Here is a 26,635-nt window from a genome sequence, read left to right as displayed (position 1 = left end):
TGTATTATTTATAGTTGTAAGTTCAATTTAATAGATGTTACAAAGCTTTAAAATCCATAAATTCATGTTAAAACACCATGTATTCCGGTTTTCTAGGCGAGTGTTGCCGTGTGGCCAGCGTACAGACGCTCAATAGGCAAACACGTCATACTGCGACGGAAGGCGCAAAGTAACACTTCCGAACTCTCATGTGAAAAAGTTTAAACCTTTTTAAATAAAACAGAAGTTATTAACATTCTATACGCTTATCCTTCGCGTCCACATATTTGCAGCCCTCTGCCGCTGAGGGCTTCGAACTGAAACGTGCAACATGGCGGTGTGTAACTAACTGTGTCGGTGCGTGAGGAACAGCGTGCTATAATAGAGTTTCTAACTGCAGAAAACTTCGTCCACACACGGGGCACCCTCTCCTTCAGCATGACACCGTCAGACCGCATACGACCGCTGCGACATCTGCAACAATCCGGCGCCTTGGCGCCACTAACAGCGAACATCCGCCATATAGTCCCGACTTGGCCCATCCCATTTTCATCTGTTTTCAAAAAGTAAAGAACACTTTGGAGGATGACTTCACTTTCATAGCGGTGAAGCAATGCAAGCAGTGGTGAGGTTGCAGCTCCGTCAGCAAAGGTTCTGCAGTGGCGGTATCAACAAACTGGTCTCTCGTTGAGAGATGTGTGTTCGTTTCCAGGATATGTTGAGAAATAAACAAGTAGACATGAAGAATAGGCATATATAATGTTAATAAAGTTTTTTCTATTTACAAAGCGTTAAGAGTTTTCACATAAAAAATTTGGAGGCATTACTTTTCATCCCGGCCTCGTACATTGTGGAGCAACTACTTCCACGTTGATGTTTACTGGACGAGACAGACTTGGGGATGTTATCACTCAAGCAAAACAATTATATTAGTTTCAGTAGAAATTTGAATGTTGTGGTTTTATGTCACTCTTTCAGTTTTATCTTTGAACTATATTCCTGTTTTGCTGTGGAAGTTATCGGTAGAAGTTGTTAAGAGACAGCTGCATGCAGTATGCTGGGTTGTTGCGATGAACACATTCCAGTCCAGAAGTGGGAATCTCGAGATGAGAGTAGTTAGACAGCTATAGGACATTGATCGAGAGAGGTGACGCAATGGTTAGCACAATGGACTCACATTCGGGAGGACGACGGTTCAAATCCGCGTTCGACCATCCTGATTCACGTTATTTCTTGAGTTCCCTAAATCGCCCCAGGCAAATGACGGATGGTTTCTTTGAAAGAGCACGGCCCATTTACTTTCCCATTCTTGAATCAATCCAAGCTGCGCTCCGTCTCTGATGACTTCGTTGTCAACGAATCGCTAAACATTATTCTTGCGTTTTACAGGGCGATGGAGTAGTGAGAAGTTTTGACCTTTTCTCGTGGGTGAGGATGGCGACCCTCAGAGTGATTTCAAAAGCGTATTAGTGCACAGAAATAATCCGGTTACGGCAATAAATGTTTCCGAGTAAATCTGTGGAACAGTACGTCGCGTATTAATCTCGCGCGTAACACATCGCATAGTGAGTGAGTGATCCTGTGTGTGTGTGTGCGCGCGCGCGCGCGCTCTGAGAGCGGCCAAGATTGGAAATTCGCGCAACGCCACGGAAGCTCCGAAATTCGGACGAAACTAGCGTCTCACACTTCTGTGGTGTTCTGGTTCTGACTGAACAAACTCGTGACGAAGCGCGAAGTCTGTCTTTGAGTGTTCTTTATCTCTTATGTCAGTCGTACTTAGTAAAGATCGCAGACCGACGAAAAATATTCACGAATTATTGTTTGCGGACGTGTCAAGCAGCTGCAAATTTGTTTCGGTTTCGAACCATTAGGTTACACTAGCTTAATGGCACTGTCAATATCGACAGGTCATGTGCTCTTAATTTCTTCTCGAGAACGATGTTTTTTTACCTCTTTTGTCTGTGTCAATATCTACGAGGATGACACAGAAAAATTAAATGTAAACTATATTCGCACAATGTGTCGGTCATTGCTTGTTCTCGACGAAGGATCTATGTTGGCTTGCGATTTTGGACGACGAGTTGGCTGAGCGATTCTATTTTTAAATGGTATCTACTTTTCTACACGTTCTCGCCAATATTAAGACACTTATCGTATCGCACAACCGGTTTTTGAATACCATCCTCGTAAAAATCTGCCGCCTGATTTGACGACCACTGTAGCACGGTCGTTTGGAAATCGTCATCGTAGTGGTGCTAACCACCCAGACGCTTCTTTAAATGCAGAAACACGTTGTCGTCATTGTGCGCTAGATCTCAGCTGTAAGGATGGTGATTAAGTTGTTCCATGCAAATGATCCGATCAGCTCCAGAGTTCGATTAGCCGTGTGTGGATGGGCACTGCCAGGAAGCAAAACGACCCCATTACTCGTCATGCCACGCCTTTGGATTTGAGTTGCACGATTCAGTTTTTATAAGGTATCACAGTAAGTGGTAGAATTTAAGGAGTCCCCACGAGGCAAAAAGTCCAGAAACAACACCCCTTCCCCGCCCCAAAAATCAGCAAACATGATTTTCCGGGCTGAATTGCTTTCTTGGGTGATTTTGAATGCCGCCATTTCATGGATTGCTGCTTTGATTCACGTGTGTCGTTAGCCACCCATCCTTCGTCGCCTGTGACAATTTGGCTTAAAACCTTTCATCACTGTATCGTTCTAGGAAAGTCTTTTGTGCACTTCAATCAGTATGTTCGATACCGAGTGTGAGCATAACTTTCGATAATTTAAACGTTCTGTAACAGTTCCATGATGCACACTTCTTGACACCTGAGGAAAGTCGTTCACATGACGTCACAGTCGTAACGCGTCTGTTCTCTCTCACTTTTTCATCCATTTTCTGCATTAAATCGTCAGTAATGACGGAAGATCATCATTTAGTTCCTCATCACGCACATTCTTACGGCCGTCTTTAAAAGCTCGGACCCATTTCCGTAACATGTCATCGCTCATAATATTTTCTCTATACACTTCACTGATCTGACAATGAATTTCAGTGACTTTCAAGCCTTTAACACTAAGGCAACGAATCACAGACGGTAGCAATCAAAAAAGTCACAAGAAACGTAAACACGCAGAATAACTCTGTAATGGTCTCTGGGCTTGCCAACAGAGTGCGGTACACAGCACGCATGTGCGAAATGCCGAACGCGATGCTGCAGAGGTAAAATTTCAAAACGCATCGTGTAAGTGACGATCAAAAAGCTTCTGTCCTAATACCGTATAGTCCACAATCGGTATGCCATCAGGGAAAATCGCTGTGAGCATTGAGGCATTCATCCACCAAGCGTTTTTACCTGTTTGGTAAAAACACCGTGTCCTGTTGTGTGAAGAAGTCCGTAACTGCCTACTACACATCGTTGTCCAATAGGAATAGTCGACCCTCCAGGCCTTTTTTAAGACAACGAAGGCGTGATAATCGCATGGGGAGAGGGAAGAGTATAGGGCGAGTGCTCTAGTGACTCCCACTTGAACTGGCGTAACTTCAGCACGCATATCATGGAGCAGCACCACCACCTCTTGGCGGTGTTTTTCGACAGAGCTGCCATAAATACACTCTTCATTCTGTCGGTGTTTGTCCTTCGGCAGCCAAGAAAAGAACCGTGGCCCGTTGGTCCTGTTTGGCGACGTTATTACCAAATTCGCCCAAAGTTCACGTTTCCGCATTTATCGCATGTACGTCGGAGACATATATCCCTTGCCTTTATGTCGGTGCTTATATACCCATATCACAGTCGCGTTACGTTTCATATAAACTGTAGCATCAACCTCAAACGGAAGTTATTTTCGCTCCTTATAATCCAGTGTCGCAGATAAGCGCAAGGTGCCTTATTATTCTGCCGGTTGCTCCCGTCAGAAAGAGGAGATACGGCGGCAGAAGTGAACAGTTGGGTCCTTACGACTACGGATAGCAATATTAGATATTCGGCTGCCAAAATTGATTGTGCGCTGCTGTAGTACTGAAACATACTTCTTCCCAAAAGCTAATATGAACAAAAGAGGAACAGGGCATCGTAGTCACAACTAAGCAGTAATGTTGAAGGTATCCTGCAGGCAGCTACACAAACATTCTTGGCCCCCCTCCCTGGGGCAATGTTCCAGAGCGCCAACGCCCAAACTCACACGTGTCGTCCTCAGGGCCTGCTTGTAGCACATAGATGATACAGCAGTACTACCACGGTCTGAATGCTTCTATTTCATCATCGAGAAAGTGTATTAAATTACGGTACCCTGCACAAAACGATACCACTTTCTTTACCTCAGCCCACAAATTTCCTGAAACACCTTTCTAGCGATTGTGCTCACAATGGCTGCAACTCCATGACAAGGTAGGTATGATTGGACAATATAATTTCTACGAGGCGTTGTTACTGAAAAAGTATACTATGTTGGTCTTCAGAAGCCAATTGTTTTCTTTACAAAACGAAGTGTTCTGAGAATGTAAGATATTTATTTCCAAAAACTTTTGTTCATTTTGCAGCTCCTAAATCGCGAGGGTGAGCTAAAACCATTTATTTCGTGGATTAATGTTATGCATATAACTTAAGACTTTTATGGCCGGCATGTGTGTCCTTTATAAATTTTATTGCGTGGATACGTATATCCAGTTCAGCTTGCTGAGCTTGCTGTAAGTTTGAAACTGCTACCTGAATCCAGTATTAAAAGACGAAACGTCAGCCACAGAAATATGCCTTGGACCAGATTCGAACTCCGGAGCATCTCCGTAGGAGGTATGCATTATCTCTTACCATTGCTGTGAGAGTGACTCATTTCTTAACTATGTTCACGAAGTGCCCAGTGGCGCTAATTAGATGTTTGTATCCCGGTGAGTCTTCCTGGAGGGACACGGTCTGCGCACGCGAATAGCTGTTGCCGCGACACTGCTAGTTCACGAACTGTATGCGGCGACTTACTTCATTTCATTTTACAGGCTGGACGAATGATGTGGAGGCCCAGTCTGGGAACATACGGTTGCAAACGAAGTGACTACAATTTTTTAATCCCTTTTACAAAATTCATGTAGAGTAATTGTGATGATAATTATATTAGATGCACTTTCCGTTCCAACAGATCCAAAGTGAGGAGACTCTCCAGGCTGTAAACATGTGATAAAAACAAGGATACACAACACATATTTACAAAGAAAAACAAATATGGTAATGTGCCCTCGACAGATCTCAAGTGAAACGGCCCTCATCCATGTGGAATGATTAAACAAAATCTCTAACATATTTTTGTTTAAAAGGTAACTTGTCACAAAACATGTAAATGTTCGATACACTGAGGCGCATATGATAATCATTGGGCTATTGTAGCAATGCATGGCAAACAGAAAAATCATTTTACAACACTTATTTAGAATGTTCGCACTACTGGACTGAATTGGTACAGAAGTCAGACTGAACGTAATACTCGCATTATTTGATACTGTTAGACATAAAATGGATCAAATAGCTCTGAGCAGTATGAGACTTAACTTCTAAGGTCATCAGTTGCCTAAAACTTAGAACTGCTAAACCTAACTAACCTAACGACATCACACACATCCATGCCCGAGGCAGGATTCGAACCTGCGACCGTATCGGTCGCGCGGTTCCAGACTGTAGCGCCTAGAACCGCTCGGCCACTCCGGCCGGCATGTTAACACATAAACATCGGTTGATTCTTCTAAGAGATTCGTCAGTGGAGTAGAAACAGTTGGCCACCAACAACAACTTTTTGTGGCTGCTTGCAAGTTACCGAAAATGTGCGCTCGAGAATTGCGGACACTTTTCTGGACCCTTAAGTGCCCACCGAGCGAGGTGGCGCAGTGGTTAGCACACTGGACTCGCATTCGGGAGGACGACGGTTCAATCCCGTCTCCAGCCATCCTGATTTAGGTTTTCCGTGATTTCACTAAATCGTTTCAGGCAAATGCCGGGATGGTTCCTTTGAAAGAGCACGGCAAATTTCCTTCCCAATCCTTCCCTAACCCGAGCTTGCGCTCCGTCTCTAATGACCTCGTTGTCGACGGGACGTTAAACACTAACCACCACCACCTTAAGTGCCTTAAATCTTTGTGAAAATTACTCTTATTTATAGTACTGATTCCATGAAATGAGCCATTGTATTGAGGAAGAGATATTCATAATGACAAATTTAATTAGGAATAAACATACTGGCCGGCCGAAGTGGCCGTGCGGTTCTAGGCACTGCAGTCTGGAACCGCGCGACCGCTACGGTCGCAGGTTCGAATCCTGCCTCGGGCATGGATGTGTGTGATGTCCTTAGGTTAGTTAGGTTTAACCATTTCTAAGTTCTAGGGGACTAATGACCTCAGAAGTTGAGTCCCATAGTGCTCAGAGCCATTTGAACCATTTTTTAAACATACTGGGAAGCAGTAGTAGTATTCCTAGCACCCTAAACAGGCATCTGCAGAATGTTCTCGCGTTCACAGAAACCTTCAGCTTGGCTTTAAAAAGAGGAAAAAAACTGCTTGCGCGCGGCGCGCACACGCACACGCACTCACACACACACACACACACACACACACACACACACACACACAGACCACTCATGACGTTATGGAATGTAAGTAAGCACAGCACCCTAGCTTTTTTATTTTCATATAACGTTATGTCTGATAAGCCAGCGGCCTTGCAAAATGATAACACTGCTTCCCGTCAGATCACCGAAGTTAAACGCTGTCGGGCTTGGCCAAGAGTTGGATGGGTGACCATTCGAGTGTACCGAGCGCTGTTGGCAAGCGAGCTGCATTCAGCGCGTTTGCGGTCAATTTAGGATCTACTCGATCACGATGTAGCGGCTCGCGTCACGAAAAGTGACAGCGGCCAGAGGAGCGCTGTCTCTCTACATCCAGCGACACCCGTCGTCTGAGAATGACACGGCGGTCGGTCGATACTGTTGGACTTTTCGAGGCCTGTTCGGACGTAGTATGTCTGACAACATTCGCATTGCAAATAAAAAGATTTGTTTAGGCGCCGGCCGGAGTGGCCGTGCGGTTCTAGGCGCTACAGTCCGGAACCGCGCGACCGCTACGGTCGCAGGTTCGAATCCTGCCTCGGGCATAGATGTGTGTGATGTGCTTAGGTTAGTTAGGTTTAAGTTGTAATAAGTTCTAGGGGACTGATGACCACAGCAGTTGAGTCCCATAGTGCTCAGACATTTGAACCATATTTTTGTTTAGGCGCTTCAGCAGTTGTGTAGTTGGTTTGGTGCTTCGAAACGCGCCAGTTCTAGTGCTTTTGCACTGCGGAAGGTGGCTGCGCCCACGGTTAAGCGCGGACAACGTGCAGGAAGCGGCCGCTACTCACCTGTGAGGGTGGGAGCAGAAGGACGCGTGGCGCCGGAGCGGGCGGCGCGGCGCCGATCATCGTCCCTCGGCGCCCGGGACCAGCCCCAAGTCTGCACACACAACACAACAACACGGCATTAGAGAAAACACTGCCGCTCTGCTCTTACTAACACGTTTAATGAGTCATTTTGTGGCAACACACAAAACATTAAATTCGCCGGCCAAAAATTTTCTAGGCCAGCAAAAGTAGATCCTAAAAAGGCGATATCTCCGAAAAATTGATGGAACTTGGGAAAATAGAGTGCGTTAATTCTACGTCGATTAGATACTAACAGGTTTCAATTCGAGGAAGCTGTCTCGTAGAAACACTAAGGCAAAAAAGATAATCCTTCCAACAGTTCCAGAAAACAAAATTTTCTCTCTAGTATACGTACAAAATCTACATCTACATGGATACTCTCCAAATCACATTCAAGTGCCTGGCAGAGGGTCCATCGAACCACCTTCACAATTCTCTATTATTCCAATCTCTTATAGCGCGCGGATAGAATGAACACCTATATCTTTCCGTGCGAGCTCTGATTTTCCTTATTTTATCAAAAATATTCAAATGTGTGTGAAATCTTATGGGACTTAACTGCTAAGGTCATAAGTCCCTAACCTTACACACTACTTAACCTAAATTATCCTAAGGACAAACACACACCACCCATGCCCGAGGGAGGACTCGAACCTCCGCCGGGACCATCCGCACAGTCCATGACTGCAGCACCTTATTTTATCGTAATGGTCGTTCCTCCCTATTTAGGTCTGTGTCAACAAAATATTTTCGCATTTGGAGGAGAAAGTTGGTGATTGGAATTTCGTGAGAAGATTCCGTCGCAACGAAAAACGCCTTTATTTTAATGATTTCCAGTCCAAACCCTGTATCATTTCTGTGACACTCTCTCCCATATTTCGCGATGATACAAAACGTGCTGCCTTTCTTTGAACTTTTTCGATGTACTCTGTCAGTCCTATCTGGTAATGATCCCACACGCGCAGCAGTATTCTAAAAAGAGGACGGACAAGCGCACTGGAGGCAGTCTGCTTAGTAGGTCTGTTACATTTTCTAAGTGTCCTGCCAATAAAACGCAGTTAGCCTTCCCCTCAACATTTTCTATGTCTTTCTTCCAGTTTAAGTTGTTCGTAATTGTAATACTTGGGTATTTAGTTGAATTTACAGCTTATGATTAGACTGATTTATCGTGTAACCGAAGTTTAACGGATTCCTTTTAGCACTCATGTGGATGGCCTCACACTTTCCGTTATTTAGGGTCAACTACCAATTTTCGCACCATACATATACCGTGTTTAAATAGTTTTGCAATTTGTTTTCATCTTCTGATGACTTTGCTAATCGATAAACGACAGCGTCATCTGCTCAGATTGTCTCCAAAATCGTTTATATAGATAAGGAACAGCAAAGGGCCTATAACACTACTTTGGGGAACGCCAGAAAACCACTTCTATTTTACTCGGTGACTTTCCGTCAATTATTACGAATTGTGACCTCTGTCCCAGGAAATCACAAACTGAGGCGATATTCCATAAGCACGTAATTTCACTACGAGCTGCTTGTGTGGTGCAGTGTCAAATGCCTTCCGGAAATCCAGAAATACGGAATCGATCTGAAATCCCTTGTCAATAGCACTCAACAATTAATGTCACTAAAGAGCTAGTTGTGTTTCACAGGAACGATGTTTTCTAAACCCACTCAATAAAACTATCCCATTTCAAGCACAAGGACGTCGTATCAAAGCTGCAAATAATCACAACAGAATAACCTAACGATTCCCGGCGGGGTCAGGGACTTTCTCTACCTCGTGATGACTGGGTGTTGTGTGATGTCCTTAGGTTAGTTAGGTTTAAGTAGTTCTAAGTTCTATGGGACTGATGACCACAGATGTTAAGTCCCATAGTGCTCAGAGCCAATAACCTAACTCGGTAAGAATACAAGTCGGTAGTTAGTATCATTGAAATAAAGGTTAAGATATTAAACATGAAGATATTATAAGAAAACAACAAAATTATAGCAACAAAATATTATGACGTTTCTAAGTGAAAACATTTTTTTTTCTTTAAGTTAGTAACCATGACAGATAAACTTTAAGGGACAATCAAAAACTTTCCGTTCGCGGGCCGTGCAGTCCAGAATCGGTACGCCAATCAAGCAAAATCGCTGTGGGCATTCACGCAATCATCCCACCGACGCGCTATGTTGAAGACGACAAGTTACCCTCTTGGTGAAACTTTGTGTTCTGCTGCGTGAGTAAGTCTGCAACTGCCTGCTGCACATCCTCTTACAGGAATCGTCATTTTCAGAAGGCCTTTTTTAAAGGACCGAAGAAGTGTACAATCGCATCGTACAGCTCAAGCCTACAGGACTGATGCTCCAATGCCTCCCACTTGAACATGGCTGACCTAAATCGACCACCGTCACGTGTCGAATAGCGACAAGCACGAAACTAGGCGCACCATTCCACGACGGCGGTTTTCGGCAGACATGCTGCGTCGTACACATTTTTCTTTCTCCGCTGGATGTCTACCGGTGTTTGTTCTTTGGCACCCAAGAAAAAACAACAGTATGTCGGTCCTGTTGGGACGCATTTGGTAATAACGTCGCAATAGTTCACGTTTCCGCATTTATCGCACACACGACGGAATGGCGCGAATGTCACTACCATATCGGCGCTTTTTTGCAACGGAGTTACACTGTATTGTACATACTCTGCGGTAACGCCCTGAAACGGAAACCTTTCGGTCACTCTTATACGTGTAATACAGGAGGTTACACTATGCAATGAAAGCCCTTCTTCGTGTAACGCCTAGTACTTTAATAAGTTTCCTTTAATTTACGTCTACGGTCACAAACTTTTTGTTAACATATCGGTACTGATTTGCTGCTTCAGTTTACAGAGCCTTTTGACTCTGTCGTAAGCCAGACATGGCACTAGTTTCACAAGCTGCGACATTGTCGCGAATAAAACAGTGACCCGTGTATACAATAAGTTTCCTTTAATTTACATCTATGGTCACAAACTTTTTGTTACCAAAAAGTTTCTGAAACTTGTACTTTAATTTGGAAATTTGTGGTATGAGCCTATGGGACCAAACTGCTGAGGTCATCGGTCCCTAAGCTTACACAATACTTAATCTAACTTACGCTAACGACAACACACAGCCGGCCGCTGGTGGCCGAGCGGTTCTGGCGCTACAGTCTGGAACCGCGCGACCGCTTCGGTCGCAGATTCGAATCCTGCCTCGGGCATGGATGTGTGTGTTGTCCTTAGGTTAGTTAGGTTTAAGTAGTTCTAAGTTCTAGGGGACTTATGACCTCAGCAGTTGAGTCCCATAGTGCTCAGAGCCATTTGAACCATTTGACAACACACACACCAATGCCCGAGGGAGGATTCGAACCTCCGAAGGGGGAACCGCGCGGACCTTGACAAGGCGTCCTAAGCCGGGAGGCTTTTAATTTGGCTATACCGCTGCGTTATAAACTTCATTATACCATTACGAAGTGGCAAAGTAGCTATCCCTCACTACTGTCCATCATACAACGCTCCAGTCGCTCGGAATAATTTCTACCGCAAAGCAGAGACGAGAAGTCCCCATATAACAGATATTTTTTAATTTAGAGAACTGCGTGAAGTCATTACGTGCAAATGCATGGAGCTGACATGCGTTCTATTAACTGTATTAAGCAATATATCAGGAAGTTAATTATAAGCACTGCTACTGGTTAGGATAATCGCAGCGTGGTATGAAAGTACAGACTGCCGTCCACTTCGGACGCGCGCGTAAATGTCGAATCTTAGAAACAAGGCAATCACCGTACAGGGTATTGGCCAAGTTGCATCCGGAGACGAGACGCTGTGAAATAATCTGGGATATCGGTGTAATCACAACGGAGATCAGACTAGAATTAGTCAGAAATTCCCTTAAGACCGCACATCAAGCGTCAAACGTAGTTTGTCTGCTGATTTGAGCGAGCGAGCGCAGGACTACCTTCGTAACGTACGCGCCGTGGCCTGCCTTTCTCGTTGGCCTCGGCTACTATCCAGTCACACCATCGTGACCACGTGCTGATGAAACATCAGTGGACGTCGTTTGTGGCAGAAACTGGCGGCTAACCGCGCTGGAACTTACTCAGTTTGGTTGGGCAGGGTTTGTGTTCAACCCGTTGAAGTCTTATTTATTGAGTACTACTACGTAGACAACGGTAACGAGAGGTGGGCTACAGAGCTGTGCAGCAGATGTCGTCGTAGGACAGCTGGAGAGGAGCAGGAATGATAGCGAACAAGTAAACACAGTAAACAGAAGCTAGACTTAACTTGTAGGCTTCTCCCGGGGTACGATCTTTATGAATGAATATGTAGCAGTTAAGTCCAAGCTAATACAATAACAAGACCATCGTACTGTGAGGCTCTCTTAAATACGAACGATAGTAAGGGCCGCGACTGGGCTGCGTCTCAGTGGCGACTTGGCTGCACCTCGTAGCGAATGGGCTGTGTGGCTACCGCCGACCATCCCATACCGCGGCGGCAGAGGACGTTCGTGGTACGAAACCGCTGGAGGCGTGGCTCAGCGGGTGTGCTCCATTGGGCCCTCCGATCCCTCACGACCGCTATCGGCGTCTGACGGAAACTTGCGTTGCCATTACCATCTGTGGGACGCCAGTGGGATGATATCTACGTATGATACCTTAGTGGCTGATCAAAATCAGAAAATAAAAATAAACGTGGATCCAGAATCAAACTCGAATACCATATTCCTAGACAAAACTAACCACAGCACAGCCACACATAATTCAGTGGAGCCACTTGTCGTGCAAGTGATAACAGTGTAGCCAAGTTACCTTTCATGAATGTCCACTTTCTACTGTAAATATAAAAGGGTACGAAATTTTTTAAGGACATTTTCCTACTACTGAAATGTAAGAAATAGGTCTGTGGCGTTCAAGCGTGTGAATTTTGATTCATTCTGTATGAAAAAAAAAAATTTCTGTTTGCCATGTATAATATATTTGTAATATTATTAATAGTGTTTGTCTTTTAGTCGATGAAGTTTTCATGTATTTTGGAACGAATAATTCCATTAAGAATAGCGACTTTAAAGGAAAAGTAATTGAGCTGGAACATTTCTTTTGACCATCATAAAGATATAAAAAATAAAACAACAAAATTTCAGAGTTTCTGTGGAACAGTAGAAAGATAATTAAACAAAAAGACAACTAACGAAGAGTTTATTACAGACCTGTCAAAGTTGGAGTACAAATATTTTGGCGACTAGTTTCGAAGCGACTCCTTCATTCCCAAGCCTTACCCACTGAGTCTGCAATCAAAATGCCTGATCTTCATGCCACCATCTGAAATTAGCATTACATACATCACAGAGTGACGGTAGATAAATCTCAGAATATACATACGCTCACTACGCAAGGCAGAATGAAACTCCCTATTTATGAAGGAAGTCTGGATTCCCCACTGCCAAGTACTTAGGTGGACGTTTCTTTATTTCATTTCCTTCCTCTAGTTAAGCAACTCGCTTCCAAGAAGCTACAATTCTAACTACGGTTTTATTGTACATGCATAATAAACTGAAAAGGGGTTAAACGTTTTATAATTAAATATAATGTAAGGCAGATATGCCCTAAGCTGCAGCTTACTTTTATCTTATATATATATATATATATATATATATATATATATATATATATATATATATATATATAGTCGACTGTAAATCGTCAGCACTTCAGTAGACAACTAATTAATAAATTTTGGTATGCGGTCCTTTATAGAGTTGCTGTAAATTGTATTACATTATCTTCCTTCCTTCTTGGACTGCAAGTCCAGTGCGATTGATTGCGGCTATGAACCGTTAGACCATTCGACTGTCCGATACCAGTAATATTTTTCGTCTTCACCAACTACAGCATTCCATTTATGGGATTTCAAAAATTGTTCAAATGGCTCTGAGCACTATGGGACTTAACATCTATGGTCATCAGTCCCCTAGAACTTAGAACTACTTAAACCTAACTAACCCAGTCATCACGAGGCAGAGAAATATGGGATTTCACTTAGTGTCTTTTTTTTTCTCCACGAACATGTCGCTTGTTATATCCTTCGTCAGTTTAGTTTTCTACACTCTCAGCACAGCTACGACGTCTTTTGATACGGGGCTCACCTGACACTAAGTACTGTGAAGCAGTAATCTCTATTAAACAATAGAACTCTTCACGTAGTATAAATTTCTTTAAACTGCGATGTTTCATCGAACAAATATGAATGTCTGGTGTGGTGTAGCGATACTTCATTTGTTGTTACATTTTTTGTAATTGCGATAGAAAATACTTACACAATGTGAACCAGTACTCGACCGGCAAACTCTCAGAGGTTTGTCATGGATACTTTCTGATACTTTGGTGTAAGAACTCCACGCTCTCCTGCGGTTCGATAAAGAGTTATTGCATTTCGTTTGATTTCTTACCACAGTTAGCTGCTAATTGCACCGAAAATAGTGCACAGTAGCGGAAATGTCGACGATATGTGCTCACGTGCTCTGTGTCTTGTTTCCAATCGCTCACGGTATTAGTCGACCACAATATTATTGCATCTGAGACTGAGGGCGCTTCGGTCGGCTTATCGTTAGCTTTTATTGTGATATTGTCCGCCCCCAGTAGCTGAATGGTCAGCGTAAGGGATTGTCAATCCTCTGGGCCCGGGTTCGATTCCTGGCTGGGTCGGGGAATTTTCTCCGCCTAGGGACTGGCTGTTGTGTTGTCATCATCATCATCATCATCATCCTCATCAACTGCAGGTCGCCGAAGTGGCGTCAAATTGAAAGACCGGCACCCGGCGAACGATCTGCCCGACGTGGTGCCCTAGCCATACGATTAATTATATATATTTGACGAGTACACGCTGAACCACTTGATAGAATATGCACATGTGCCCGCAAATTATTGACAGTGCGATGCATTTTCCTTATCCACCACTGTACTTGTTTACTGTAAGGTCACCGCATGTTTTCGATAGCGACCACGGGAGGCCAAGTGCAACACTGTCGTGGTTCATAGTACCTGCTGCTAACAACGGTAGTACCCATTTTCCTTTTCACCCTCAAACTCACATTCTGTACTGCTCGAGTGTGTCTCGGGTCTGTTTTTCCGTTAGTGCTACGTGCGCCTTGACAGTGATACACAGCAGTACCATGGATAGGTTTGCTGATCGAGAGTTGGCCGATCTGCACCTCGTGTGTGGGTTGACTGAGTGCGGTGGAAGAGCAGCACAACGGCGCTATGCTGAGCTGTTCTCGCACCGATGGGAGTCACATCACAGTGCAGTGTTTTGCCTGAGGCTTGGTGCATTACTGTTTGTTGTGTACTGTACATGTTGTTTATTGCATATTACAGGCGCTTCTTCACTGTTGTAAAAGTGTTTTCACGGAAACAAGGGTGATTGCGGTAACAAACCAAATACATAGCAATTACATTATTACTCTGTAATGAACCACTGGAGACCGTGGTTCCCTTGAACCAAAATTCTCAGAAGTCATCCCACAAACAACCTCTGAAAGTTTGTCGGTGGAGTTCTGGCTCACCCTATATATTCATATACGTACCCTTTTAACATTTTGCTCGTCACTTTGACCACAACCACGCTGATTCCAAGACAACGAAATTACTAGTTAGAAGTGTTGCGAGAGTGAAAATTTGCTGTAATATCCGTGTGTGTCTGCCCTTGTCTACCAATAAAAAGGTTGACATGTTCACATTAATCGTATCAGTTATTCATGTTTCACATTTTTAGCCCTCACTTCGAAACACTTCGATAACAGTGTACTTACGAACACCAGGCCTGGTAATGTAGAAGACATGTATCTGACAATGGAGTACTAAGCCGTGAAATGTGTCGGCAAAATTAATACATAAATATGCTACAACTTTTCTTGTAAAATTTATTTTCCCTTGCATAATCATGTCAGGCTCTCACTTAAGACGCCGGCTTCTAAAGCCAACGCAGCCTGTTTCTTAGCTACACCTGTGTGACATTGGTCGTAGCAAAGGCAGAGGTGCTATACAGAAATTCGTAATAGATGGCTATAAGTAGACATTCTTTTGCTTAGTATCTTTGTATCTTTGTGCTTATTTAGAGTGTTCTGCGAAAGTTGAATTCCGGTCAAGGGTACAAGACTTTTAGCAATATTTGATTTATGAGCATAAGGCCGTGGTCAAACTCATAATTCTCTGTCTGCCGTTTCGTCTTCCACTGTTTGGTACATCATCAGAGGTTTTAACGGCTCAGACAGCTGTTACAGACTCAAAACTAGCTCAACAAGCCCAACTGTTTATTGTATCCACCCAACGGTCGGTTCATAACGTCATCAGACGGCTGCCGACGTTTGTGGTGTAGCTTGTAGAGGGGAACAGTTGGTTCTGTTTGTTTTATTTTGCACTAGGGCCCACAACGTGTCCAGGTAGTCCTCCTTCTTTGTTGTTGAAAAAAAATTTTGTGTGCGCGGCCCCTCCCGCCGGAGGTTCGAGTCATCCCTCGGGCATGGGTGTGTGTGTGTGTGTGTGTGTGTGTGTAGCTCTTAGCATAAGTTAGTTTAAGTAGTGTGTAAGACTGGTGACCGAACTTCAGCAGTTCTGTCCCTTAGGAATTCACACACATTCAAACATATTTTAATTTTGAGCTTTTGAATTTCTACGGCCTTGTTAAAACCACAGTGTCAGAGACACGAATTTCGTGGTTTCCCAACCCTTGCTTTGACACATATGAATAGTTCGGCTTGCTGAGCTTGTTTTGAGTCTGTCTGAGTGGTTATAACCTCTGATGAAGATTTCGGCGGTGGAAGACGAAACGTTAGAGAATTATGCCTTGGACCGGGGCTTGATGCCCACAAATCAAATATCAGCAGTATCGCAAATACCGACCGTGAAAGCCTACACTGTATAACAAGGATTTTGTTGCAGTGACTGCGTCTTACCATCTATGACAAAGGATATCCAGGTGTGGATACGCACGCTTAAAATTGTATGACTTTCTTTTGAATGCATTTTTCGTCACAACACTAACTCAATCCACAGCCACACACATCTTTTATACTCCCTATATTGTATGCACACTTGTACCTAGCGAGGCGGTGCAGTGGTACGAAACTGGACTCTCGTTCTGGAGGAAGGCGGTTAAAACCTCTGCCCGGACATTCAGATTTAGGTTTTCCGTTTCTCCCGTAATTTGCTTATAGCAAATGTTGGATAGAATACTTGCTGTGACCTTTATTTCGCCGTCCTTCCACAAGACGAATTTCTAACCCGTCTCTAAGGATCTCCTTGTCGACGGGACGTAAAACCATAATCTTCCTTTCCTTCTATTTGTCTACACACCGAATATGTTATTAGACCACACATACACTTAACTTTAGTTGCCAGTGCACCATAATTACCACAGTCATATAAACCAATTTGAGCCATTGCAGTGCCAACCAGTAATCTAAAACTATTATCACAAGGGGCGTATAATATGAAGCCGTATATGACTCGTTTACACCAGTGTCAACGAGCGATCTGCGGGAGTCCTTGGTATTTTTCGAATTTAACTCCTCGATAAATGCACGTGCAGAGGGTGTGCGGTAATTATCGCAGGGCTTATTGCCCGTTTTAAAGCTGCAATTTCTGATATATTTAATGAGAGAAACTGTAATTACAGAGGCGGAAGAGCACGCACGTAGCTTTGTCAACTGTCCCTCCCCTCTCCCCCCTATGTTGAACTGTGTGTTCCTGGCCACCTTACGAGAAGAAAAAAGACAACAAGTTTATTGCCTATCTAAAGCGCTCATTTACAAAGCAGTTGACCCCGCATCGAGTCTAGTAATCATAGTTGCAGTTGAACTGCGATACCTTTGTTATCGTTATGGAGTCAATACACCGACGAAAAAAAAAAAAAAGAAAAAAAAATCGCAACACCAAGAAGGAGATGTGCGACGTGAACGAAAGCTGCCAGCCGTGTTTCTACATCTGAAACATGATGTCTCTCGAAATTTAGCGTCGGGCGCGTAAGAGTGGCGCTATTGGCGTCACCGTGACGACACTAATCAGGTGCGCTTTAAATACCTCTGTAATGATCGTGAGACGTAGTTACCTTTGAGATTGAACACGGTGAATAGATGGTAGTCAAGAATTCCTTTAAGGCCGCCGTTATCAACACCTCACTGAGTTTGAACGAGTTCGTGTAATGGAGCTACGAGAAGCCGGATGTTTCTTTTGCGATATTGCAGAACGGCTTGGCAGGAATGTAGTCACTGTACATGATTGCTGGCAGCAATGGCACGGGAATGTACGGTCGCAAGAAGACAGACCTCCGGACAGCCAAATGGCAATTCAGAAAGGGAAGACCATAGTGTTCGGCTTATCGCTCTGGCGCATCATACTACATCTGCAGGAGCAATTTAGGCAGCAGTTGGCACAAAGAACTTACGGGTCAGTTACTTCAAGGACAGCTCCGATCAGACGCCCTGTAGCGTGCGTTCCACTGCCCCATACCACCGACTTCAGTTGTGTCAAGCGAGATCTCATTGGAGGGGAGATGAAGATGTGTTTTCAGATGAAAGCTGGTTCTGTCTTGGTGCCAGTGATGGCGGTGTGTTGTTAGGAGGAGTACCTACATCTGAAGTTATGGTCTGGGGCATCATTTCACATAACAAGAGGAGCACTCTCGTGGTTACCCCGGCGCGACTCCAACTTTGTACGTCAATCTGATGATTCGACGTGTTGTGCTGCCACTCATGAACGGGATTCCAGGGGATACCGCTGGTGTAACCCAACATGTTCTACAGAGTATCGACATGTTGCCTTGGCCTGCTCGATCACCAGATCTACCCCCATTCGAGCACATATGGAACATCATAACCGTCTCTGCATTGATTGACCAAGTGTAACAGGCATGGAACTCCATCCCACACACTGACATTCGGCATCTGTTAACGCAATGCATGCACGTTTGCAAGCTTGCGTTCAACATTCTGGCGTTTACCCCGGTTATTAGTGTATCAGTATTTAGCGTTTGCAATGGATTATCTTAAAATAGGTAGTCGAATATATATTATTTATAGGTTTAGCTGAACATAAACAAGCCGGCCGGAGTGGCCGAGCGGTTCTAGGCGCTACGGTCGCAGGTTCGAATCCTGCCTCAGGTATGGGTGCGTGTGATGTCCTTAGGTTGGTTAGGTTTAAGTAGTTCTAAGTTCTAGGGGACTGATAACCTCAGACGTTACGTCCCATAGTGCTCAGAACAATTTGAACACAAACACAGGGTAATAAAATAAAAATCCAAATGGACACACACAAAAGTAACTTTCTGGTTACCAAACTAGACCTATAAATAAACATTTAAATGCAACCAATTGCTTTTATTTATTTAAGTCTGTGTGGCATTTCTATATTGTTAATCTCTGATGTCATGTAATAAATGTCTATTAAAAGGTACCTTGGGCCATGATCATGGTGCAACATTACCAACTGGCTCAAGGTACAATTTTCCTCCCACTTCAATAAATGGTTAACGTAACATAGTGGCGGGAAAATAAGTAGCATGCTTATTAAGATAAATGTCTAACATAACTATTAAGCATTTAGGTTTAAATTTATTTGTGCGTATATATGAGGAATAACACTGAATTAAGAAACGAAAAATTTAACTTTAGATTGAAAAAAGATATGTCTAGGAAACTGAAATTATTGTTCTTTGCTTGTACAACGAAAGCTAGGTATACCTATCTTATAGTTGGCAACGTTTAGTGTGAAAAAGACTAAAGTTAAAAGTAAAGACCAGAGATATAAGACTGGGACAAGTTAAAGGGTGGTTGCAATTAAACTTTCGCTATTTGAGCCAGTGTAGACGGAAAATTATTTACCGCATTGCTAGCCAACTTATAGGAATGAGCTTCAGACTTTGCGTTGTTGGTATTGTTAGTGTCACGACTTGCCGCTAGGCGCCGGTACCGGCATAGCGAAGTAGGATTGAAACACAAGCATCATGTTGCATTACATTTGCAGACTAGCAACATGTGTCTGGACAAGGTGAGGAGGCCTTTAGTAGTAAAGCAGTTTTATCAGGAAAACCGCAATAGTGCTGCTGCTACTCGCGAGCCTCGACGCATTAAAGATGTACGGAGTGCTCCTCTTCCTGCAGCGGGATTGAAGAACGTGTTTCGGAACATGGCGATTTGGGAATTGCTCCTGGGAGAGGCCGGAGGACAATTGCGCCATATATTGTTGAAGACGTTACCGCTGCCGTGGTGAACAATGCTGGGCGCAGTGTGCGACGTTCAAACAGTTCATAAGCTGTGCCACGACAGCTGAACGTTCCATGGCCCGTCTTCGTTTCGGGCAGCGGTAGAGCAGTCTCTAGTGGAGTTAAAAGTTGTCGTGGATGCAGCCTGTAACGTAAGCATCGCACGCAATTAACGAATGTTATCCCTCTCATGTGGAAATTAAAATGTGTTTCTTTCAATGGCTTACTCGTTATTTGTCTTCTGCATGTCCACACATATGTTTCCATGAAGTTTCATTGTCCTACGATCACTCATTTGTTCATCGGGGGCTCTCTCAAGTCGCGAAAGTTAAATTATAAGCATCCTGTCCATGTTGGCTTACGTTACAAGCCTTTCCCCTACACAGTTTTCTGACTGTAATACCTGTCTTAAGCCCGTCTCACACGGAGCAAGATTCGCTGTAAGTTTCCTTGCTGGCTCGCGCGGCGGCTACCTTGCGGGCTCCGTCGTCTGCTAGCGGGCTACCTTGCTGGGAACCTTGTAAGATTTCCAGGATAGGTCCGGTGCTATTTTTCTTGCAAGGTTCCCTGCGTGCTACCTGCGTTGGCCAATCATGAGGCGTTTCGCTTGTGACGTCAGACGCGGAAAGCTTGGGCGGGAAGCCTTTGTTGATAGTCGCTTTTCTGCTGTTGTGCGGTAGGAAGTTCTTATAATTATTAAATAATGGCACCGCAGTGGTCCAAGGAAGCGACTGGAGCATTGATATGTACAGTGTCTGTACGTCGTGAAAAGCGCAAACTATTATAATAAACACTTGCGTGCAGAGGCACTCGTTTTGCAAATACCAATACATCCATTCGTATAAAATTTGCAAAGGATTTACGATCTTCTATCCTATAAAATAAAGTCGTATATAACAGTCATTATTGGTATATTTATAAAATCAAACAGTAATGAAATGGTGACACTTTTCAAACAGAAGTAGGTGTTATGCGAATTAACCTCAACTCTTTATGAAGCATGGAGAGCATACCTTTTCCAGCGTTTCTCCTCTTAATCCAGTTTTTCGTCCGTTCTTTCTTTCTTCTTCTCTCATTAGCATGCATTTCTGCATCGTTTAGCACCAAAACAGCTAATAACGCCAGTTTGCTCTGAACATCTGTACCTGAAGCAGCCATCTTCGTTCGATACAACATGCAGCCGATCACAACACAACTAGCTGACGATCCTGCACCGTGGGAGAGCTTCGGCATGAAAAATAGCCGGCTCCTTTCCCTGCAAGCCGGCAGGCATGCACGCCATCTCGCAAACTTGCGGCGAACCTTGCTCCGTGTGAGACGGGCTTTACTGTGTTAAACCTTCACCGTAAGATTATACTTCGTAATGAGTAAATTATGTTGACGTTTTAAATGCGGGCGTTAATCTGTTGCCCCTGGAAGCAGTACCTTCAACTGGTAGTGACAACTGAAACTGCGTATCGCATACCCCTTAGGTTTTGTGGTGAGAGGGCCCAGTGGACAGCTCGTCAAAAACTGAACACAAATCAAGCATGAAAACAGGAAGAAGGTGTACTGAACTGCGAAAAATAAGCAAAATAGAAACGCGAACTGTCGCAAGAACGACAAGTTCAGTATAGGGCAACCTCAAACAGCAATGGCGTAGCGGACAAGTGGTCACGGGTGAGCCGTATTCAGTCCTCCTTCGTGAATTTTTTTCCTTTTCCTGTGTTCACTATATTCAAATTTGTGTCTGTGTTGTGGAGTAACGTCCGTTTGCAACAGCGAAGTGTGAGGAAGGGACATATAATGTCTGTCGATTCTGCACAACTGCTCTATTGGCAGCAGCCGAAAGGAAGTGGCTTTCGAATGGGAACCGCAAACATTTGACAACAAGGCGACAAGTCAACCGAATCCTCCACCGGGCAACACGTCTGATGTCTCATACACGGTATTAGTGACAGTACGTGTGTCATACGACAGGAATCTCTTATCAACGCACCTCTATGCGTCTGGTGAGTCAGTGAGATATGCCTCCTTGCCCGATTTAGGTGTTCGTATGAATGTGTCACATACGCTGCAAATGAACGCAACAGTTTGACAATCACCCAGTTTCTCTGTGCCCTGCCAAAACACATGTTTTTAACGGTTTCGAAGTTGTGTTCCATTCTGTAATTCTTGACTCTTGAATTCCTTTGTTGTAACATAGTTCACACCCGTTTATTTGTCGTTTTCATTTTTGTGAAACGTCTACGTAGTATCTCGGCTGCTCTCACTACTCATCACGTTTACTTGCGGCGGTAACATATTATTAGCACATGACTCATTTTCTATAACCAATATACAGGGTGTTTATAAATGAATATCGGGGTTTTAACGCTTTATAATATTTAATATATTAAACTTACAGGTATAAATGATATGTCAAATGAAAGAGCAACTCAAACAGTTTTACCAAGAACCTTATACATGTTAAATAATAGCGCAGTACGCGATTGGTTCAACTTCACTGTACGCAAGCGCTGGATAGGCCGCAAGGGGCCCAATGAAAGGGCTTGCTTTGCATGGCTTCCACGTTCACACGACCTAACGCCATGCTATCGTGTGTACGTGGCTCCAGTACCAGCACACCTCCCTGAATTAAGAAGCCGGATTGAAGCAGCTGTTGCTACAATCACTGAAGACACACTTATCAACGTTTGGAAAGGACTCGGCTATAGACTTGATGTGTGCCGTGTGACAAATGGTGCTGACATTGAGCATTTATAAGATTCTTGGTAAAACTGTTTGAGCTGCTCTTTCATATTATAAATATTATAAAGCGTGAAAACCCCGATGTTCTTTTATAAACACCCTGTGTAGTATGACAACTGCAATGACTACAGAAAGAAAACAAACATTTCAATGACCGGACGAACAGTTCATAATATTGTGAAACAAAAAATAAAAACAAATGACGCGAGTGAGTTAGGAACACGGCTCGCCCGCTTGACATTTTAACACCGTGACTACTCAACCACGACGCCATCACCATCTTATGTAAATCAATATTGCATTTCTTGTCCTTGGACCATTGATGCTTGGCTGTTTTGCCCTTTTTCACAGTTCAGTACATCTTCTTCCTGTTTTCAAGCTTGATCTGTGCTCAGTTTTTGACAGGGTTAACTTTTTTTTTTGCACTTAATTCGACAGCACTCTGTAGAAACATTCCTTTCACGCTTTCTTCCGTGTACTCTTAAACACAAGACTTGCATCCAGGGTGTTGGGACATGTCGACGCTGCACTGGAGTATTTCCTTTAGTTTGCCTCGAATGATAACACTACGTGAGCTGCAGCTGTGCTTTTCCTTTCGTGTCCGACTTTGGACTCGGTGACGGACGGTCGGTTAAGCAAGACTCGTTCCCCGGGTGATGAGTTGCCATTGAGGAAGGAGGACACGCGTCTTCCTGGCGACGGCGGCAGCGCTGGGGGGATGGATGAGGGCCGCCTCGGGCCGGGGTTTACGGCGGCCGCCGTGGGTGGTCCCGGCTGGGCGCAGTCAGGGACGTCGGGTCTGCACAAGCTGCTCCTCCCAGCTCCGCGCTGTGTGACGCTCTGCACTCGTGTTGCGGCGCCCGGGCTTCCAAACCGTACTCGCTCGTCTACATCGGGGATTTCGTCGTAGTCAGTGCAAAAGTGATTCCTTCAAAGTGACTACCGCGACAGGTATGCGCGGATACGGAAAATGCGTTCCGCATCCTCGCTTCATCTGCTTGGGCCCATATCCGCACCGGTTACCTGCGGACATTAAAATATTGCAAACAACTTTAAATGTAGTCCTTTTAGGAACTGAAAGTTACTCTAACTAGTCGCAGTCTATGTTATTTCTACTACGCTTTCGGACGGTTGGGCGCCTCCATCATCAGAGAATTTACTCCAATCTGCAAAGCATTTATGTGTGACTCTTTGGTAACCTATCACATTGTCTAATAACAGTCAGTGCCACAGTAGTTTCATATCAGTGATCGTACACTGTCCAGTCACATTAATGTGATCACCGCCTATGTCCAACAACAGCGTTCAATAATCACTCACAGATGGCAGCTGGCACTACTAGCAGTGGAGGGTATATAAAGCGTGCACGCGTAGCGGAAACAGTGCAGCGATTTATCTGACATCCAAAAAGAGGGTGATCATTGGCTTTCCAACCGTGAGTGGAAGCATTTCCGAAAGAGGTAAGTATCTAAAGCTTGTAAACTGCAGCATTGCATGGCAAAATGGCGCTATCCGAAACTGGTGCCGAGCCAACTGTGGCGCACCACGGTCGATAGATGACAGAGGTGAACGACGGCTGCCGAAATGTGTACGGGCGAGCAACTGTCTGCCCAGACGAACCGAGGGACTACCGACAGTGTCTCCTCAACGACCGTTCAGCGGACGCCTGGTTCGTCCACCCATTCTGACTGCTGCTCATTAGCGAAGAACGCTGGAATTTTCTGATGCCGTAACTGGATGTCCACTGTGTGGTGACAGGTGGCTTATTCGAATGAATCACGTCTTATGCTCCATCGGACAGATGGCCGTTGGCGGATACGGCGTGAAGCACCTGAAAGCGAAACATCCTGTAACAATCGTCGGAAGCGTCCCGGCCGGAGGAGGGAGTCGTATGACCTGGGCAATATTTACGTGGCATTCCCTGGATGATCTCTTTAGTCTGGAATTCACAATGGGTCAACAGAAGTACGCATCTGTCCTTAGGACGCCACTCAAGATTTTGTCTAAAATCGTGCAGGAATGTTAAAAAAAACCTATTCTTGCACTTAGAAAATGTGAAATTCGAATCCCGGTCCGGCAAACATTTTTAATCCGCCAGGAAATTTCAAATAATTTTTTTGTTTTTCTAGCCTTCTTGCTATGAGTCTACTGTGCTTGTAAAAGTTAATCTCAGATCGATTGTAAACGTAATTAGTTTTCGCATAACGTTTACAAAAGTTTGTTTTTCTTTGATTACCATCACAGGAAAATTTAAAGAATAACGGTAACAAAATAGCCGACTAAGCCGGTGGCATAAGAGATCGATAGGATATTGAAATTCCCATGCGGTCCGCATGCGCTAAAGCTAATGTGGCTTTTGTAGGACAATTTGAGGCTGTTTCCCGGCTTGGTACACGGCAAGTGCCTTCTGTCAATTCATTCGTCTCGACTCCCTCTACACCACTGTGGTACGTTGTAAACAGAAAAATGAAGTATTCTGTGTACTGCCCCATATACCTGTATCTAGGCGTGTCCGTACAAACGAGAATTGCATATTCTACTGGAATCCGCTATTATGGAATCTTACTGTTATTAGTCCTATAATTATGGGAAGTCCATGGGCCTAATTATAATTTGTTACGGCTGTACCGGCGTACAATAAAATAAAATCACGCTAAAATGATTATCAGTTGCATAAGGCACCACTTACACCATGTAATGAGTACTGTTAAGCAGAAGACACTAAATGCTATAAACAAGCCATTATACCATTTATATCGAGTACTGATCTTAAATTAAATTTTGCTGTAGTACTGTTAATCAGTAAGACTTCGTAATAGCAGATTCCAGTGGAAGATGCAATTCTCGTTAGGACTTAAACGCCCAGCTGCGAGTTAACAGGTTTAGAAACGCATTTTGTCTGCTGAGCTGAGCGAGCTAGCGAGTTCAGGACTACCATCGTGACGCAGGTGCCGAGGCCTGCCTTTCTCGTGGGCCTCGATAGTAGCAATGTGTACGTTTCGGCCTGCGCGGACGTCTCTCGGCGCGACCGACCGGCCGCCTTTGGGCGGTGCAGCCGCATCTGGCGGCCAGCCGCGAGCCGCGCGGCAATTTGGGCAGTCGTGACGGACGGCTGCGGCGGCGGCCCGCTGATGACGCCTCGAATTAGGCTGCTCCATCAGCGGACGGCCACGTGCCTTTGCCCTGCTCCATACGCAGCGCCGACCGTATCATGAGGAAGCACGGCCAGCCGGACTACCTCTGCTTAACACTTTCATTTTGAGTAATCAGTCTTTTCCCTAGTTTGATCCTGCCCTACAACTTCTCCTATCCTATGTTTACATTTTCATTTCTACAACCCTCACTGACCCAGCATTCTCGATAAACTATTTTCTTATTCTTTTTCTAACGCTCTATTGCAATTTCGTTACAGTTGCGCTTTATTAAACTGGCGAACACTTTCGAAGTAGGAAGTTTATTTTCAAGCTAGGCCAGTTACAGTTACAATAAAAAACATTTACAAGAACACATACAGGGTGATTGTAATTAAACTTTCAAATGGCTGTAAAAATAACACCACTGGTCAGAATAACGTCAAATGCAACGGAGAAGGGGAAAACGTATAGCAGAAGTAAAAATAATATGAAAATTGATCAATAGATGGCGCTGTACGTGTCAGAATACGTAAATGAAAACACCTGTCATACGCACGACCCACTGAACGTATAAACACGCCGGGTACACGGTTTTTCCTCCTTTCGCAACTGTGGCGCTCGCCACGACTGTCTCAATACAGGATCGCGCTCTGCTTGTAAAGCTGTGTTACAAGAATGATAACTGTGCACACGTTGCTCCGCAGAAGTTCCGCACAATGAAGGATTTGAAAAAAGGCACTGGCCCGATGACTGCCGTGAGTCTGGAGAATATTATTCGAAAATTCGAAAAGACGGGTTTTTTGGTGTGCAACCTGCTAGAGAGAGGAAACGAATTGATTCGAAGTCAGTGGAAGGACCACAGCAATGCAGGAGGAGACGAGTGTTGGTGTGCAAACGTGTACTGCATGGGATAATTGCCCGAACATTGGATATACCAGTGAGCACGGTGCGTAAAATCCTACGAAACATCTTTTGTTGTTCCATTCAAAATTACCCATGTGCAACACTTGCTTCCTGTTGACTCGCCAGCAAGAGAGACTTTTGCTTTATAATTTCTTGCTCGCATGGAAGTGGACAATGATTGGCCGTGGAAGATTTT

The 26,635-nt window shown here is 44.3% G+C and overlaps 1 protein-coding gene across 1 annotated transcript in view; it reads right to left on the bottom strand.

Moving 5' to 3' along the window:
- The window catches only part of LOC126203979 (homeobox protein PKNOX1-like), a 721,008-nt gene that overhangs the window by 242,183 nt on the left and 452,190 nt on the right, over window positions 1–26,635 (bottom strand). The window contains exon 3 of the mRNA XM_049938398.1: window positions 7,348–7,438. The gene's annotated coding sequence lies outside the window, so the exon portion shown is untranslated. The remainder of the gene's footprint in view (window positions 1–7,347; window positions 7,439–26,635) is intronic.

The sequence above is a fragment of the Schistocerca nitens genome, chromosome 9 (genome assembly GCF_023898315.1).
Source record: "Schistocerca nitens isolate TAMUIC-IGC-003100 chromosome 9, iqSchNite1.1, whole genome shotgun sequence".
In the NCBI taxonomy this organism is placed as follows: domain Eukaryota; kingdom Metazoa; phylum Arthropoda; class Insecta; order Orthoptera; family Acrididae; genus Schistocerca; species Schistocerca nitens.
This window is presented reverse-complemented; position numbering and strand designations above follow the sequence as displayed.